Here is a 10,666-nt window from a genome sequence, read left to right on the forward strand (position 1 = left end):
GCGGCTCAGGCGTGAACCAGTCTTCCACTTGGTTTGCATTATCCAAGTAATCGCTGAGTTATCTGTGATTAGTCGAAAGTGGTAACCTTCCAAATACCCTCGAAAGTTTTCAACCGCCAACACTACCGCAAGCCCTTCCTTTTCGGTTGCATGGTAGTTGCGTTGAGGCGTTGTTAACTTATGTGAAAAATAAGCTACTACTTTCTCACCATCGGGATGCCTTTGCGCGAGCACGGCTGCTACTGCGGTGTCGCTAGCATCAGTTTGAAGGATGAATTCTTTAGAAAAATCCGGTGATACCAAAATTGGAGGAGTGACCAACATTTCCTTGATTTCAAGAAACGCTTTTTCTGCCTCGGAGTTCCAGCTAATGGTCTTGGATTTGGTTTTGAGTAGATCGGTTAAAGGCGCTGTCACCTCACTGTACCGATCGATAAATCGGCGATAGTATCCGCACATCCCTAAGAACCGACGCAACTTCGTGATTGTGATCGGTCTCTCGTAGTCGAGGATGGGTTGAATTTTCTCGGGATTGACTTTCATCCCGTCACGAGATAGGAAATATCCAAGAAATTTTAGCTGTGGAACTCCAAAACGGGATTTTTCCAAATTAATGGTTAGGTTGGCTTTGCTTAGACAGTCGGCCACCTCCTTCAGCAACTGTACGTGGTGCTCGAAGGTTTCGCTGACGATGATTATGTCATCGAGATAAACGAAGACGAAGGGCTCCAGCTTACCACGACCTAGCACTTGGTCCATTAACCTGGCTAGGGTTGCTGGACTATTTACTAGCCCGAATGGCAGTCGGGTAAACTGGAACATACCTCGACCAGATACACTGAAGGCCGTATACTTCCGACAGTCCTTAGCTAATGGGACCTGGAGGAAAGCCTCCTTTAAATCAATAGTTGATAGGAACCTGGCTTTTGGCAGACTGCCCAGTATACGACCTGGATGCGGGAGCGGATATGCATCACGTACTGTACGCTCGTTGAGAGGCCTGGCGTCTAAGCAAAGGCGAATAGAGTCATCAGGTTTTGTTACGGCGACTATATTCAGTGACCAATCTGAATCCGACTCTTCTATGATTCCCATCGAACGCCATCTGTCTACCTCATTCCATACCTTCGCTAGTTTATGTGGACTCATTTTATAAGGATACCGAATTACTGGATCCTTACCTTGGAATTCTTCCTTTATTACAATCTTGTGCTCGGTTAATGTGGTGGTATTCAATCTACCCGGTGTAACGCCCTGAAAGAGGGACTTTACTTCTTCTATCCGTTCCGCCTGCTCTGGCGTAAGTGTCGACTCATCCGAGTGCACTTCATCATCCATAACCTGATCAACACAGGGATTTACCAGAGCACAATCATGTAATTCCGGAGTAATTCCGAAGGCTCGCCAAAAGTCCATTCCCAACAGACAGTCCACACTTAAATTTTCGACCACTAGAGTACAGACGACCTTTGTCTTGCCTTTGAAGGTAAAAGGGAAATAACACTGCCCTTGAACTGGCATGATTTGACCATTGGCCGAGCGCAGTTTACACGGTTGGTCTAAATCCTTCAAAAGACTGGGAGAAATTCTCTGAAATTGTCGCATACTCATAACTGTGGCATTGCTGCCACTGTCGAGCAAAGCGGCGAACTCGTATCCATGGATTTCAACTAACACGAATGGTCGATTGTCCAAAGGATGATTGAAAATAATGGTTTGTACTGACAAGTGGTCGTTGTAGTCTTCTTCGCAGGACGGTCGAAAATGTTCAAAGACCTCCGGAGGTATGGCTAGTTGTTCGATGGTGCGCTGTTCAGGTTCCAATTGCGGCTTCAATTGGACCGGATCCCGTTTTTTTGGCAGTAGGGGCACCGAGAAGCCTCGAATCCCTTGAATCCACACAGTACACAGAACACACGTTTGGGTTTGGAACACTCTTCGTGCTCGTGTCCTTTAGTTCCGCAATTATAACAAACCCCGAGGTTTGGTGGACGATGTTGATCCACCAAGAAATCTAAACAAATGACGGTTTTCTGTGACTGTGTGGATTTGGAATTCTGGTATGCTTTCTCAGGGAGATTTTTATTCGTCTGTCCACTTATATCTTTGGATTGAATGGAAGACGGTTTATTATTCTGCTGTGAGGCTCCAGAGGCACTCTTGTTGTAAAATGTTTTTGATTTAGCAGCTTTTCCGTTTCCACCGTGCTGGGATTGGTTCGGTTTCGAATTACCATATGCAGGTCTTTCGGAAACTACAGCAACTTCCTTTGGACTTCCAAATACTTTGTGGTAGATTGGAGTCCTAGAAGAATCTATTGTTTTACCGAGACCAAGTAACTCAGCAAGCGTGTTCACCGGTTTGGAAATAAGCACTTGTTTATAATCAGGCCTAAGGTTACGCTTGAGAAGCTCAAGCTTCTCGTTCGGGGATAGTGGCGTGGTCATGGCTCGGAAAATTGACTCCATTTCCAGGTAAAACTGCTGGAAGGATTCGTTCCGTTGTTGGCGACGCTGAGACGCTTTCATCTTCAGCGTGGCGTCGAGTTCCGGGTGAACGAAATTCGCCTTTAACTCGCATACAAGATGATTCCAATTGAAGAGTCGCTTTTGCGACCGCATAGCCTTATACCACGCCAGAGCATTCCCGATGAACAAGTGCATCGCTGAATTAAAAAGTTCCTCTTCCGAAATCTGCTCTGATTCCGCATAGTGGTGAACAGTTTCTAAAAACTCATTCAGTCCAGTCCCTTCATCATTCCCAGCGTATTTATGAATCTTCCAGTCGGCCACCCGTTGTGGTCGACGATAGTACGCGGGCGGCTCAACCGATCCTACACTTCTCCCTTGATTTGGGTAAGTGTAGTTCGGGAGTGTAGGTTGTTTGAAGTGATTCTGAGAATGATAACCAGGTTGGATGAATTTTTTTGAACTGTTCCACAAACCAGAATCCCCTATGTTCTGAATGTTTGCTTTATTTGTAGGCATCGAATATTGCCTTAACAAATCAACTAGATTGTCTGATTCTACCGTTGGTTGTCGGACATCATGCAGTTCCGGATGTTCTGGAATTTCCTCCAATCCAAGATCATCCCTTCTGGGCGGCGGATCTTGAACAACAACGTGTGGAAGAATTTGGTTTATGATACACTGCAATCCCGAAACCGTATCACGAAGCTCTTCAACTTCCTGATTCGTTTTCTTTAGATCAGCAGCAATCTTCGTAATAACAGTTATCTCGCTGCTCAGGCTCTTGACCGCACGTTGGAGAGAGCTTACTCGTATATCGCTACGAGACTCATTCAGCGAGATTTGGTCCTGTACGCTTCTAATCTCCGCCCTTATATCACGTAAGACATTCAAAAGTTCTTCTCCTACGGTTTTGTCACTTGGATTTTCAACAACTTGTTGTCCATCTTGGTTCTGTGGTGTGATTTCCGGATCAGGATTTTGATCCACCAAATCATCATCGCCAACTTCGTCTTCTTCTTCCTCGTTGGTCGGCGGAGTAGGGGCAGGACTGTCCCCGAAGTGATAGTCCCATAAAGCGATCACTTCCTGTAAACATTTCCTAGTGACCGAAAACTCCTCCCCTACAACATATTTTTCCAAGAGTTGGAGCCGGACTCCCAAGTGAAGTAACCTGCTCCGAAATATCTCCTTATTTGGACACCTATACTGTAAATCTTCCCTCATGGACTCAAACTTCCCACGACACGTCCCGAATTCGAATTGAGCATCCCCTTTGAACGACCGAACAGCATTCGTAGCTTGCACTATCTCGCTGTTCAGCAATCCCCTCAAACGACGACGTCTTTGTGATCCCGATTTATCCGACTCAGGAAGGATGACAACACCACGGGAGTTTAATTCAAAGTCAACCTCGTCGGGATGCAAATGATCAACGCGTAGATGCAGATACGCCTCATTGAACTCCGTCAACGTCAACGGTCTGCGTGCCATGTTCAAAAATGAATGGATCACAGATTCAAAATATGGAGATAAATTAAAACCTGCCAACTGTGGAGTGGAGTATGAATACGGTAAGGACCCTTTTCCATTTACTGACGATTCCCTATGATTTTAGGTCACCAAATGTTGCGAATGTCAACCCAAATCGGCTCAGAGGATTTGAAAGCCCCGCTCTGAGAACAAAGTGCTCCGAGATGACGACAACTCGTTCTGCAGACGATGAAATGAAGCGATTCACCGATTAGGAATAAGACAAACACAACAAATAATATTAAACGAACCGCGCCTATTGTGGAAAAAGCCTCACCACTGTTTATTCCACCCAAAATCCAAACTTTGGTGGAAGTACCCCACGCTCGGAAGAAAAAATATTCCTTAAGAATATTTTTTTCTTGTGTATGTTAACGTTGGGCGCCAATTGTAAGTTGCGGCTTACTTGCCAGCCTATAGCTGGCCCGATTTACCCCGGCGGGGCGGCTACGAGCAGAGTACTTCCCCCAAAGACGTTCGGATTTGGATGGATTGTTAAGAAAAGAGAAAGAAAAGTACAATTTAAGACGTCTATTATCCTCTAACCTTTCCCTTTTCTCCTCGTTATCCTCGGTGTCACTCGGTGGGGCCCTTCGACGATAGCGGCGGCGGTTGCAGATCGTACTGCTTTACGTTGGCTCCAGACACGGTCTGTGCCGAGCGTTTTCTCCTTCACCTTAGCTGCGTAGCAGCGGTCCTTGGCGTTTAGCGGGGGGGATGAGCAAGGCTCCTTTATCGGAACCCCCTCGGCGACGATGGTGACGAATCACCGGACCAACTACTCGCCGTAGATGGTCCCGGTAGTCACCGCAGTGCACTACCCAGGCGAACGCTCCTTCGGTTCGACCTGCTTCGTCCCTCCTTGGCTCTTAACTGCGGTGGCGAGACTGGCTCTACTGGCTGAGCCACCGCAGTGAGGACGGTGGGTGTTCGGGGATCCTTGGGGTTTAGCCGGGAAGCGGAAAAATCCTTGAAATTTAGCTTCCCTTGGCGGCGATCCGACACCCTTCACTTAAGCTCACGAACCACGGCACTTTTCCAGGAAACGACGACACTTTCACGCGACGATGCTGGGAATTATCCCTCCAGCTGACACACGCCACGAAAACGGCACTCCAACTCTCGTTTTTACTGAAACGGACCGGGCAAAAACCGCGTCGACTTCCAACCGTGGCTCGTAACTTTCTTTTTCTTGTACTACTTGACAATCACCGACAATACAACAACCCGCCATCGTTCTCCTGCAACCGCGCTCGAATGTTGTGCTGCTTATGTTTTTCGCCTTCTTTTGCAGCGGGAGGAGAAACGGGACCTAACTTCATTCTACACGCGAGACAATTTTAAACGATAATTTTTACACTATATTCTAATCCTAAAAATATGCCTACACGAATAAAATCTAAGATGAAAATAACAAATTAAAATATTTACAAATAAATCAGTGGTGAGTATGTTGCCGAGCGTGCGACCAAAACAAAAACAAATCATAACAGACAAGGCACACGCTCATGGCAAACACGTTAAAAGGGTGGGTTATAAATTGTCACCCTAGACGAGGGTTACACTTGGAGCACGCGCAGAAGACGACAGGCTACCGGCCCCCGATCTTCAAGAAGTTGAGGAGGAGATTGGTTGGCTGAAGAACAACAAAGCAACTGGTGTTGATCAACTACCAAGTGAGCTATTAAAATACGGTGGTGAAGCACTGGTTAGAGCGCTGCACTAGGTAATTGCCAAGATTTGGGAGGAGGAGATATTACCGGAGGAGTGGATGGAAGGTGTCGTATGCCTTATCTACAAAAAGGGCGACAAGTTAGATTGCTGCAACTACCGCGTGATCACACTGCTGAGCGCCGCCTACAAGGTACTCTCCCAAATTCTATGCCGCCGTCTGTCACCATATGCAAGAGAGTTCGTGGGGCAATACCAGGCGGGATTCATGGGTGCCCGCACTACCACGGAACAAATTTTCGCGATTCGGCAGGTTCTGCAGAAATGCCGCGAATACAACGTGCCCACACATCATTTGTTCATCGATTTCAAATCCGCATACGACACAATCGATCGAGATCAGCTATGGCAGATTATGCACGAGTACGGATTTCCAGATAAACTGACGCGATTGGTCAAGGGGACGATGGATCAAGTGATGTGCGTTGTTCGAGTATCGGGGACACTCTCGAGTCCCTTTGAATCTTGAAGAGGGTTACGGCAGGGTGATGGACTTTCGTGTGTGCTGTTCAACATCGCGTTAGAAGGTGTGATCAGAAGAGCTGGGATAGACACGAGTGGCACGATCTGCAGGAAGTCCATCCAGCTCCTTGGCTTCGCCGATGACATTGACATTATGGCAAGGAACTTTGAGATGATGGCGGAAACGTACATCAGACTGAAGGCTGAAGCTAGACGGATTGGACTTGCCATCAACGCATCAAAGACAAAATACATGAAAGGAAGAGGTTCTAGGCAAGACAGTGTTAGCCTCCCACCCCGAGTTCAGATTGACGGTGACGAAATCGAGTTGGTCGATGAGTTCGTGTATTTGGGCTCACTGGTGACCGCCGAAAATGATACCAGCAGAGAAATTCAAAGATGCATTATGGCAGGGAATCGTGCCTACTTTGGACTCCGGAGGACGCTCCGGTCGAATAAAATTCGCTGTTGACTGTCTACAAGACGCTGATTAGACCGGTGTTCCTCTACGGCCACGAGACCTGGACTATGCTCGTGGAGGACCAACGCGCCCTTGGTGTTTTCGAACGGAAGGTGTTGCGTACCATCTACGGTGGAGTGCAGATGGATGACGGAACGTGGAGGAGGCGAATGAACCACGAATTGCACCAGCTGCTGGGAGAACCATCCATCGTCCACATTGCAAAAAATGGGCGACTACAGTGGGCTGGGCATGTTGTAAGAATGCCAGTGAAAATGGCTCTAGAAAGCGACCCAACAGGAACAAGAAGAAGAGGCGCGCAGTGGGCAAGGTGGATCGACCAACTAGAAGGTGACCTGCGGACTCTTTGCAGACTACGAGGCTGGCGAACTGTGGCCATTAGACTGATGCAAAATTTGACTTTTTCGCTCCACAGTTCTTAAATGGTTTCAAATCGGGTCCTGATTAGCCTCTCAAAGTTACAACTCATTTGGATAGAAACAGACTTCGCACAAGCCATTTGAAGTTTACATGTAAATTACTATGGGAAATCTCAACTTTTTGTTCATTGCCTTCTAGTCTTTTTCCATATTGAGCTGCGGAACAGTTTGATAACCATTCTTATAGAAAATTTTCTCAGCTACAACTTTGCTCAAGATTGTTTCTATGTAAAACGAGACAGGAAAAAGTCATTAATTATTTAAGAGATTGGTAAACTTATGACATGATCAAGCAGCTGCTCTGTAGGCAACACTGTATTTTGCAGTGTGACATAGTAGCCATGATTTTTGTGTCCTATTCAACGCCCCAGAAACACCAATGTTGCCTGCTGAGCAGTTGATTGAGCATGATCATAAGACATCAGCGCATTGAACCATTGATAACTTTCGATCCTTGCATTTAATCAAAAAGTGGTCTTGAGCAAAGTTGAAGCTGGGACAATTTTCTACAAGTATAGTTGAAAGTTTTTGAAGCAGACCGATATGGTGAATTATTAGATAGACATGAACAAAAATCTTGGTTTTACCATAGTAATTCCCATACAAACTTTAAATGGTTTGTGCCATCTCAGTTTCTCACCATATGGGTTCAAATTTTGAGAGGTTAGTCAGGATCCCATTTGGAATCGTTTAAGTATTGTGGAGCGAAAATTTCAAATTTTGCATCACTCTAGTGGCCATGGATCGAGTAGAGTGGAGACGACTTCTTCGGACAGCAGAGGACAACAAGGCCTTAGCCTGATTGGTAAGGTAAGTACATAGCAGTAAAACAAAAAATGTATGCGAGAGAGCTGCATCTATGTTACACGCGATGATACGCCTTATGCTCAAGCTATGCACTCCAGGTTACGTTCAAATTTTTTGTTTTTCTGATGTTAATTCTCCAGCAGAATTTCTCTCACAATTCTCGGCATCAGCTCCAGATCATCAGCTCGGATCCGGAATTGAGAGAGAAAAAAAAATCCGAAGAGCTGGACGGCTACGAGAGTTGTCATCCTAAACAGCTCCTAGTGAATCATTGGAGTCGATGATTCGGATCCGGAGCTGAGCAGATAAGCTGTAGAGCTGCATTTCGCTCTTCGGTTATTTGCTTTTGTGCGGATCTTCCGCTCCCCCAGAGAATGGTGTGAGGAGAGGTGAGAGCTTATGCTGGAGGAATAGCATCAGCAATAAGAGCCGGGTACATAAATATGTAAATTGGATAATACCAGTAGAAAATTAAGATCGTATAGCACATGTACATATTTTTCTCTCTCCCAAACAGCCGCTTGGAAGTTTGCTTTTACCGTTGGTGCTGTCGATCAGTAGGCACATATTGTATTAAGCGCGCGTCTTGGTTTACGCGGAGACTGTTCAATGCGTAAGTGGAGTAATGAGTCTTTTTTGAAAAGTTCCGCTATTTGTGCTGGATTGAATGATTTAGACTTGTGAAATCGGTGAGCTGATGAGCTGCGGTTCCTAAAAATGAACCACGGGTCATCAGCTCACTTTTGAGAATCGAGTCTATAGAACAGCTCAGGAGTGGATCGTCCATCTCTAGTAGGGTCATCGGAGCTCTGACTGCCAAACTTCAGAGAGGCCTGGACGTCCTGTCTGAATATTTCGACAGCTGGAAGATCCGTATCAACGCGGTAAAGGTCATCATCATTCCACACTCTAAATCTCCCAAACTTGTTCCGTCGGAGAATAATAGGATCTACCTGAACGGCACAGTGGTGGAATGGTCGGAAGAGGTAGTCTACCTCGGGTTAACATTAGACAGCAAGCTTTTTTTCAGGGACCATGTTGATAAAACCGAAAACCAAGTGTAACATCCTGATAAGATCACTGTATCCACTCATCAACAGGAGGTCTACCCTGTCCCTGAAAAATAAGCTTGCTGTCTACAAACAAATCATCCTTCCCGTAATCGAGTACGGTTTGCTAATCTGGGAGAGTTGCGCCAAATACCATCACCTCAAATTCCAAATAATCCAGAACAAAATCCTTAGGATGATTTTAAATAGTCCCACGCGAACTAGAAATTCTGAGATCCACCTGGCTGGAATTCAGACATTAGAAGAACGGAGAGTTTGTATCCTGGCAAGGTTCAGAGATACCTGTCTGAGATCACTCATCAGATCATACGTGATTTAGCACGTTAGGCTAAGTTATACTCGAAGTAAGGTAGGTTATCATTTTTTACAATTCAAACTTAACACACCCCCAAGGGGTATTCTGTAGACTACACAGCAAAAAAATAATTTTGATATCACGTCAAAGTGGATGCACTACAATCATGTCGAAAGTATGGTGTAATATTACTTGCTAAAAAGGACAAAATTATCATTAATACAATGCATGAACTGACATTACGCTGCTTTTACTGCATTTGTTTATTTATGTGGTCATACAAATTACAAATTACAAATTACTTTGATGTGATATCAAAATTATTTTTTTGCTGTGTAGTAGAAAAACGTGGATACGTAAATCAGGATAACATATTATGAAGATGAAGAGCCTGATAGGCCAATCAATTAAATTGTTAAAACAATGTAAAATCATAATTAATAGAAAAAAAACGAAATTTTACTACTACTAAAATGTAATGTTGAACCAAATGCCCCTAATTTAGGTCTATACATAAATTCAGCAATCGACTAAATTTTCAATAACGATCAAAAATATCCATGAGTACCGTCCTAATGACGCGTTCATCTAGATAAAATTGATAAATAGCAGATTTCTATCGATGGGCCCAATCTTAGATTCATAGGCCAACATTAGAGCCATTTCATCTATTACTTTTCATTTTCAAATCACTCTGTGCACAGAAGTAATGCACATCATCGCTCAGACCTAACAATAAATCAGAGCGGGTGGAGTCACACTGGCAACAAAGGGAAGCGAGAGCACACCAAGCACCCAGCGGGATGTCATCAGAATCTATTTTTTTCCTTGATTTGTTTTCCGTCGATTTTGTTATCCGTACTGAGCACGGATGGTACCGACGCCAGGGAGGCAGCTCCCACTCCTAAACCCTATCTAGCGACCCATCAACTCATGAACCGGGGACCAACGGCATTACTTCCCGATGCTATGCCTCAAAACATCTCGGCGGCGTCGACTGGGATTGAACCCAGGCCAGCTGGGGTGAGAGAAAATCACGCTTACCACTACACCGGTTTCATCATCAGAACCTTCAAATAAAAAAAAACTACAAGGGAAAGCCCTATGGGGTTGTTCGCAATGATGACGTAGGACTACGTGGTCTTAAATAATAAATCTTATTTGTCAACTGCAGCAGGAGCTTATATTTTGTGTAGGAATAGGAATTTGAGCGTTTATACTCTTTAGTATGACGCGCTTAACATAGATGGCCCACAGCGACTCACGAAGAGCTACTGATTCCGATCAATAGCGGTGCGGCTTCTTCTTCCTTCTATGGATGCTCATGTGGGCTGCAGCTCGCTGCTTGTAGGCAGCCTTTCGATGTGTACTGGAGAACACTACAACTCACCACACAGTGA

The sequence above is a fragment of the Ochlerotatus camptorhynchus genome, unplaced genomic scaffold (genome assembly GCF_037179485.1).
Source record: "Ochlerotatus camptorhynchus isolate MF236.1 unplaced genomic scaffold, CSIRO-AGI_Acam_v1.1 ptg000371l, whole genome shotgun sequence".
Lineage (NCBI taxonomy): Eukaryota > Metazoa > Arthropoda > Insecta > Diptera > Culicidae > Ochlerotatus > Ochlerotatus camptorhynchus.